We start from the raw sequence: 7,744 nt of genomic DNA, 5'->3' as shown, positions 1-7,744 counted from the left end.
GTGTGTGTGTGTGTAGTATGTTTTGACAGCTGTCTCCTCCTCCATGCTCTCTTTTAGCTTCTTCAGCCTGTCAGCTGCTGAGTGTGTGAGAGAACGACAGACAAAAGAAAAGTGGAACAGCTGACTCTAAAGAGGGGCACCACTTATTACCTCTTTTTTTTAATGCACAGACACACACACACACACACACACACACACACACACACACACGCACGCACACACACTGAGTCTCAGCGTTGACAAATGTGGACATTAGGTAAAACCAGTTAATTGTTTTCTCCTGTTCTGCCCCGTACAACACCTGCAGGAGACTCTGTGAATGTTTCCATCAGAACCGGTCTGGTGGGTCTGTATGTGGGCTCTGTGGTTGGTTTCCACGGTAATGCCCACGTTCTCAGCTTTCTGTGATGTGGGAACTGGAAGAGGCTGTGTGTTTGAAAATTGTTTACCAGGATAAACAGACGAACATTGGATAGCTGGCAGCCTGGTGCCTTGCTCCAAGGCATGCCAGTGGTGATGCCCCACCAATGCTGGATGTTTCTCTGAGTGGAAAAACATGTCATAACATACTTTAGTGTCAGTTGACTTTAATTGGAGTTTGTCAGTGTGCATGTCTTATAGACAATGACAGCATTCTCGTGTTGTGTCAATACAAGTAGCATCAGTGTTTGAATGCAACCAGAGCTACAAGTCCCCTGAAATACTTCCACAGGGCTCCAGAGTAACTTTTTCCATTGGTTGTAGTGGTGTTCCTAACTTTTTGATATAGGTGCGCCCTTCAGCACTGAATAATGCATTTTAAGTGCTACCTTTTCTCTTGTTTCCCATACACATTGGTAGGTTCGTAACACATTATGTAAATGATTTTCATAAGGATGATCTGAAACTTAGCAGAAGGTGACTCCTGTTTGGTAATATTGTAAGCAGTGCTAAATTTCTTCACTGCTTTAGTTTTCAGTACCTTTTGTGGCACTGGAGTGTTCTGGAGACCTTTTGGCGTGTTGGTGCTCTGATACCAAAAGCCCTGTCCTGCCATACTTTGGTTGCATTATTTATAATAAATGCGATGCATAATGTTGGCTGCTCTGTCATATCTCAGTGTTCGAAGCAGGTTGAAAATTTGCTTGTAGTGGCGCAGTGTGGCAGATGTGCATGCAGAGACTCATGCAGTTTAGGCAGGGAGGGTGTAATTAGGATGTTATAATTTATCAGTGTTCCCAAAATACCTCACAACCTTTGGCAGAGGCAACAGTTTAACAGCGTCTACTGGAAATGATCCACACAGGTAAACTGTTGCAATCAAGCATCACCCCATGCCTTCTGTCAGCATGACTGTACAGCCATCCGTTCTTTGAGTTTTACAGCAAAACCCAGATGCAACGAGGAATTATCAGTGAATAAAAACGGCAACAAGCAGGAGACTGGCAGTGATGACGATGATTTCATAGTTTACCAAAGTCCTTTCTGTACATGTTTCCTGTTCCTCTCATCTGGCTTCATCAGATCACTTTTATTTTTTATGATCATCTGTTTAGATAAATTGTCCTTGGTAGCTCGTTGCATCGCTCCGTGTGCGTGAGTGCGTGTATGCGTTGCAAAGGGTTTTAGATAAAAGGCAAATTATCTGTGGTGTCTCTATGCAACAGCAGAAACAGGATTCAACTGGCTGCCTGATTTCGTGCAAATGCCTTGCATGTACAGTTGAGGTTAATATGGAAAAGTGTTAGAGTGGCTTTCACAACAACGTGCAGTGACAACACTGAGTAATGCATGAATGCGCCTTATTAATCACCAGATTACTTTGCTAAGTGCCAAGTTTCAAAGCACCTGAAAACTTGGCTTTAGATCAAACCAAAGTATTTCTCTGTAGTATGAAATATTAATGGACACATAAACAACAACTAGATTACACATTTAGGTATTATTTATCACTTATCAGATAAGATACGCCTTCATTTATCTCACAGTGGAGAAATTCACAGTGTTGTCAGCAGCAGTGCACACACAGATACACACACAATAGAAAGAAAATATTTTAAGAAATAGTGCAAACGTAAGTATACAAATACACATATAAACGTATAAAAAAGAATAAACTCAGTAGTGTCAGGAGTTTGTTGGTGTGCTTTGATTGGATTAACAGTGACCAAATATTGCTAAATCCTGACTGATGCACAGAAAAATATGAGATGTTGCTGAGCTCTGCCCGCTACAACCTTTATCAAGCTTGTCAATAAAAGTCCCCATCACTTATAGTACGAGTCTAATTTGGCCACCTGTGAAGTCATTGCATTGAGCCATTGATTGCTTTATGGACACTGAAACCTGAGCGATCAGAGTGCCACAGAGAGAAGTCGTGAGGCGTCACTCTGTCTCGTTGCTCATCACGAGCTGATGCCGGCTCTTCCTCCCGACCGTGTATGTGTGTGTGTGTGTGTGTGTGTGTGTGTGTGGGCTTCCAGCAGATTGAGTTATTGTATGTCAAATGAAATCACATGTGACTTCATCTGTCATATCTCCGTAATCAGAGATGAAGGCTTTGCGCTGCCTCGTAGCTCTTATTGTCGCTCTCATCCTTCCATCTGATACCCTCTGAGTCTTTTTTCCCCTTACTTTTTTTGCACTTGTAGTTTCAAACAGCCAGACTTTGTTTTCTTTCTCTGTCACAATAAAAGTGCAAAAGCTGCACATTTACCATATTTGTGGCTTCTCTGTTTAATGTAATTATACTGACACTCAAAAATGGATAATTGACATGACTGCTAATGCCTGCAGTGCAGTTGCGTGCGGATCTAAAAACGTGTCAGTATCCGAGTTAAATCTTGGCATAAAATGTGTCACAATCAGCTGATTAAAGCAGGTTCCTCTTTTCTCTTTTCTGGTGATTCCTCATGACTGGTTTCCTCGGCAACCGAGGAAGCGTTGACGTCTTTGGCATCATGGGGCTTTCAAAGCATACACACTCATATACACAGAGATCACAAGACGACCCACCAAGTGCTGAATAACTCCAGCAGAGGTTTCTTAAGGTCAACCGCATGTGTTTGTTTGCTGAAGGATTGCAGAGGTGAGGAGAGTGTGTGCTCCATCCTGCCTGACTGACCCACCGGCTGACTGACTGGTCAACTGGTCAATTTATCAGTAATCCATAGTAAGTCAATATAAACAAAGTGAAAGGTTGAGTAAATGAGTCGGGAGCTGTTACAGACGAGAGTCGTAGCCATGGTGACCTGTGTAGCGCTGATGCATGCAGAATATGACAAATTCCAAGTAGAGTTTTGCAACATTTATTTCGTAGAGTTTCAGTCCGGTTTGGACATTTGTAAAATTGTATTGCTTAATGGCAGTTTGTCTCCTGATGACATCCATGTGAGTGACACCAGAGTTTAGTTCATAGATTCACACTGAAAACTCCTGCTGTGGAACAACCTGGTAGCAGAAAAAAAACAGCAGGGAATTCATTCACACATACACACTTGCTGGCTTTTCTGAAAGGGCCACATTATGAGCAGTGAAGCTGGAAAATCTGGGTTTAGGAGGAGGGTGAACAGCTCTTTCTGTGTCTCTCTGGCGTTGGGTCTTTGGAAAATGATGGGAAATTCTAACCAACATGAGTTGCTTTTTATTTTCCTCAGCGTTTTTTTTTCTACTCAGGGAAGTTTATAACAGATTTTGGTGGCATCATTGACATTTTGTATCTTCAGCACATTTTACATCATATTACAAAGGTAAAGAAACTCATGAGCACACAGGAATAAGCAACAAACAAGGCCAATAAGAAAAAGAAATAGTAGTAAAGAATTTGTCACATCCGTAATGCATGTATAAATGAACTAAAACTAAACAGGGATGTTCCTAGAGGCTAATTTATATTGCAATGAAAATAAAGTGAGTTAAAAGTGCACTAGTTTGAAAGTAATCGTGCCATATTGGTTTGCTGAGTATGGCTAACGTTAGCCCTGCTAGCATCAGCAGCCGTCTTTCCTTGTGTAGTTTTTGACCCAATAGTGGAGCTGTGGAGCAATACTTTGATGTACATATTCCTGCTAATGGTTTCACACTATTCCACAGACAGATCTGGCAGTAATATTCCAAGTAAAGGAACAAAATGCAAACAAAATGCAGGGAAGAAAAAAGTTTTCAAAAGTGTTATTAGAAGGACACTGCTGCAGCAGTTTCCTGGCCGTGGTTTTCTGAGATGATCACTGATCACATGTGGCTGTAACGTTCAAGTGTGCAAATATTTTTGGCCTTTAGTGTTGCTGTCATGATAAACTCAAACAGGTCATTTACCAAGCTTCTTTGGAGCCGTTAATCAGCAGCACATGAAAACCAAAACAAAACAAAATGTGAGAATTAAAAACAATCTCACTCCCACACTGAGTCTGTCCGATCTTGTCAGGTTACATTTTTCTCTAAAGTCATACCCACTCCACACTATCAGACAAGTCTGAACACAAATACGAGGAAACGCCTACGATGTTCAATACCTGACAGCAACACACACACACACACACACACACACACACACACACACACACACACGGGCGCGCGTGCATTCAACACACATGTTGTAATTACGTGTTGCCAAATGAATCCTCACACCAAAGGACAGAGCCGGGCAGTTCTGCTGTAATAATAAAAATGTTGAAACGTCTTAGACTGTACAACACTGTCCTCAATGAAGCTGTTGCAAATATGCATTCAGTCAAAGTGAAAGAAACAACTTGTGGAAATACTCAGATAAGAATAATCTACATTTTAAAAACAGATACGTCAGAACAGTATCCGTGTACAGCCAAAGGATCATTTGTTTTTTGGAACTTGTGTTTTTTTTTCTTGTACCATGATTGCAGTTCTTCAAGATGATGATAGTAATAGTTTTAGTGATGACATAAAGGGACCATTCAAGTTCAGTGCAAGAGGCAATGAAAGCTAAAGGTAAAAATGATTACCTACGCTGCTGCTGTAAACATCAATCACAGCTTTCAGACGCACCTCCTGCTTCAGCTTTGACATACAGCAAGCAGGCATTATCCCCAGCATTTCATCTCTAGAAGTACTTTTAAGAGTACAATGCTGACACCAAAGCTAATGCCAGAGCGTCACGACTGGTACCGAAACAGTTTTTGGGGAAAAAAAAAAAAAAACTTTGTTGGAATAAGTTTGCTGATCTGACAGAACAGTTAAAACAGCTTTCAGCATGTGACAGTTCAAGATACATCACACTTTCTAGTCTGTGCCAAAAGTATCAAGGTTCCACATGCCCCACCCAACTGGACGCAATTTATTTTGGCCTCGTAAATGTATAGCTCCGAGATAATTCACTTTCTCCACCACCTAATCGTTACCTTTGTCTGTTTGGTGGGCGGGTTTATCAGAGCTTGTTTGCCGAATACAGCGGCCTGATGCTGCTGGAAACAAGACTGATTAAAAAGCGCGAACGATAACCTAAACAAGGCAGTAGTTTACCAAAGAAAATCTTATTTGAGTGGAATTGTACCTAGTCCTGAATCAGTTGATTAGTTGTGAGAAGAAAAAAAAGGTATCTCTAGATAAACTAAATGGGCCACAGTGCACTGAGTGTACTCCACCTTCTAGCTTGGTTAGCCTAAATGAACTCTTAATGAACACTGATAAAGCTAGTGTTAGCAACTTATTTAATCATTTAAACCTGGTTCTTTTATTCTGAAATGATAACATTCAAATCAGAGCAGACCAGCATGCTCCTGCAAACAGAACTGTATCAGCTAGTGGTCGGAGCACAAGCGCTACTGAGGAATATACCAGAGACACGTTAGTTTGTTTTTAGATGTTCTTCCATGTTGGTTGTTGAGTTGTGTTGTTCTACTCCTGTTTGACAAGTTTGACTTTTTGACCATTCATTTGAACAAAATGCAGCCACATCGACGATGACTTTGACACAGCGTCAGTTACTTTGGAACCAACTCAGACTAAATGTTCAGTAAATTTTAGATAAGCCAGAAAACACTAAAATAATCCTGGGATGTCATTGATGTAGCTGTTCTCCTTATGAAACTAAGCAGCAATTGTCCGACCAATGGGAATTTGGTTGGAGAACATGTGGACCAGCAGACACCGAAACCAAAGTTAACCCTAAGTTACAAAACTTGGTGAAGCTGAGGGGAACTACAGAGACGGTGATTGTTTTGTGTTTGCTGCAACCATCACATCTTTCATGTTAATTGTAGGGCTTTGGTCTGCTGTTAATATGCAGAAGTTAATTAGTGATCTTCTACAAAGTTACCTCGGCGTTTTGAATGCCATTCAAAACGACTTTGTAGAATCATTGCAATGATCATTGCAATGCAGGTTAAATTATGCAGTGAAGCAATATTTTTAATTACTTCAAGGCAAAATCACAGATTGGCTTTTAAACCAGGCAGGATTTAAGATGCACTCTTTCAAAACATTGCATGACAAAGTTTTGAAACATCCACTCCAGCTGCATTAAGATAATAACTGGATCCTTGCAACTTTAATGACTTAAACGTTCTCTGAGCTCGGAGCTGGAGGTGCAACAGGGAGGGGAAGGTAAATAAGGCAAACACACCTCACCACACCTACACGATTAACTCGCACATCGTATGTAGAGTGTGTGTGTGTGTGTGTGTGTGTGTGTTCGTGGCTGATAATGTTTCTCCACAACACAGTAGAATGGAGTAAGAAGAGGAGGGAGGACATGAGTCAGAGGGGAGAGGATATGATGGAGAAGAGGAGGGGAAGAAGGACAGATAGGGGGCAATAAAGGAAAGGTGGATAGGAATGAAGGAGAATGTCAAGAGGCAGATGAAGTGGTGGCAGGTTTGTAGGATCAGTGGAAAGAAAAGGAAAGAAAAAGAAGGAGCTGCCGCTGTGTCACACACAGTACAGGAGGAGGGATATTCAAACCAGTGCTGGTGTGTGCAGTCATTGCCAGTCCAGGTTTCACTCTGAGATCACTTCCTGTCAGTGCTGGAATTACTTAATGAAGACAAGCACACCTGATCTGTCGCTCTGATTGTTCTTTGTCTTTTGCATGTCAGCCATGACTCAGCTTGGTTGGCAGCCTGTATGTGTGTGTGTGCACATGTGTGTGTGCAAGCCTTCCTGTTTCCTCCCTGTGCAGCGCTCAGATTTTTGTATTCAAATGATGTGAAATGAGTCAGTGTCAACTCACACAGTTCAGACTGTACAGAGAAGGTCTGCTGTGTCACTCATCACAGCACAGCACAGCTAAGTGAGGTGGATTAAATCAAGTGGTGCTGAATGTTTGACTCAGTCTCTTATGATCACTGAAACTATTATTTTACATTATTTGTGATTTGATAGTCGTTTAGTTCCTGAAGTACTGGAAAATGCTTATTACCGTTCTGACATCTTGAATTGCTTGTTTTGTGCAACCAACTGTTTTAAAACCCAAAGCTTACAACAATTAATCCATTGTTGTTGTCACCCTTTAAAATGATCTCCAACTAATCTGATAATCAATTAAGAATGTTTTTAACCCTCTGAACCCCAAGCAGTTTTTGAGCTTTTTTTTTGCTCCCGTTGCGTTTTTGCTCACAGTGGGCTCATTTTTCACTGCAGTATGAAGTCTTGTACCTCTATGGAAACAGCTCAACCATGACTAGAAGGAGAAAGGACTCAGGGTGACACACTTGTAATGCCATAAATAATAGAAAAGTACTCTTTTCTGTGCATTTCTGTGGCTATTTATTTAACAAAAATTGCAAAAACGTTG

The sequence above is a fragment of the Stegastes partitus genome, unplaced genomic scaffold (assembly GCF_000690725.1).
Source record: "Stegastes partitus isolate 25-593 unplaced genomic scaffold, Stegastes_partitus-1.0.2 Scaffold1459, whole genome shotgun sequence".
In the NCBI taxonomy this organism is placed as follows: Eukaryota; Metazoa; Chordata; class Actinopteri; family Pomacentridae; genus Stegastes; species Stegastes partitus.
This window is presented reverse-complemented; position numbering follows the sequence as displayed.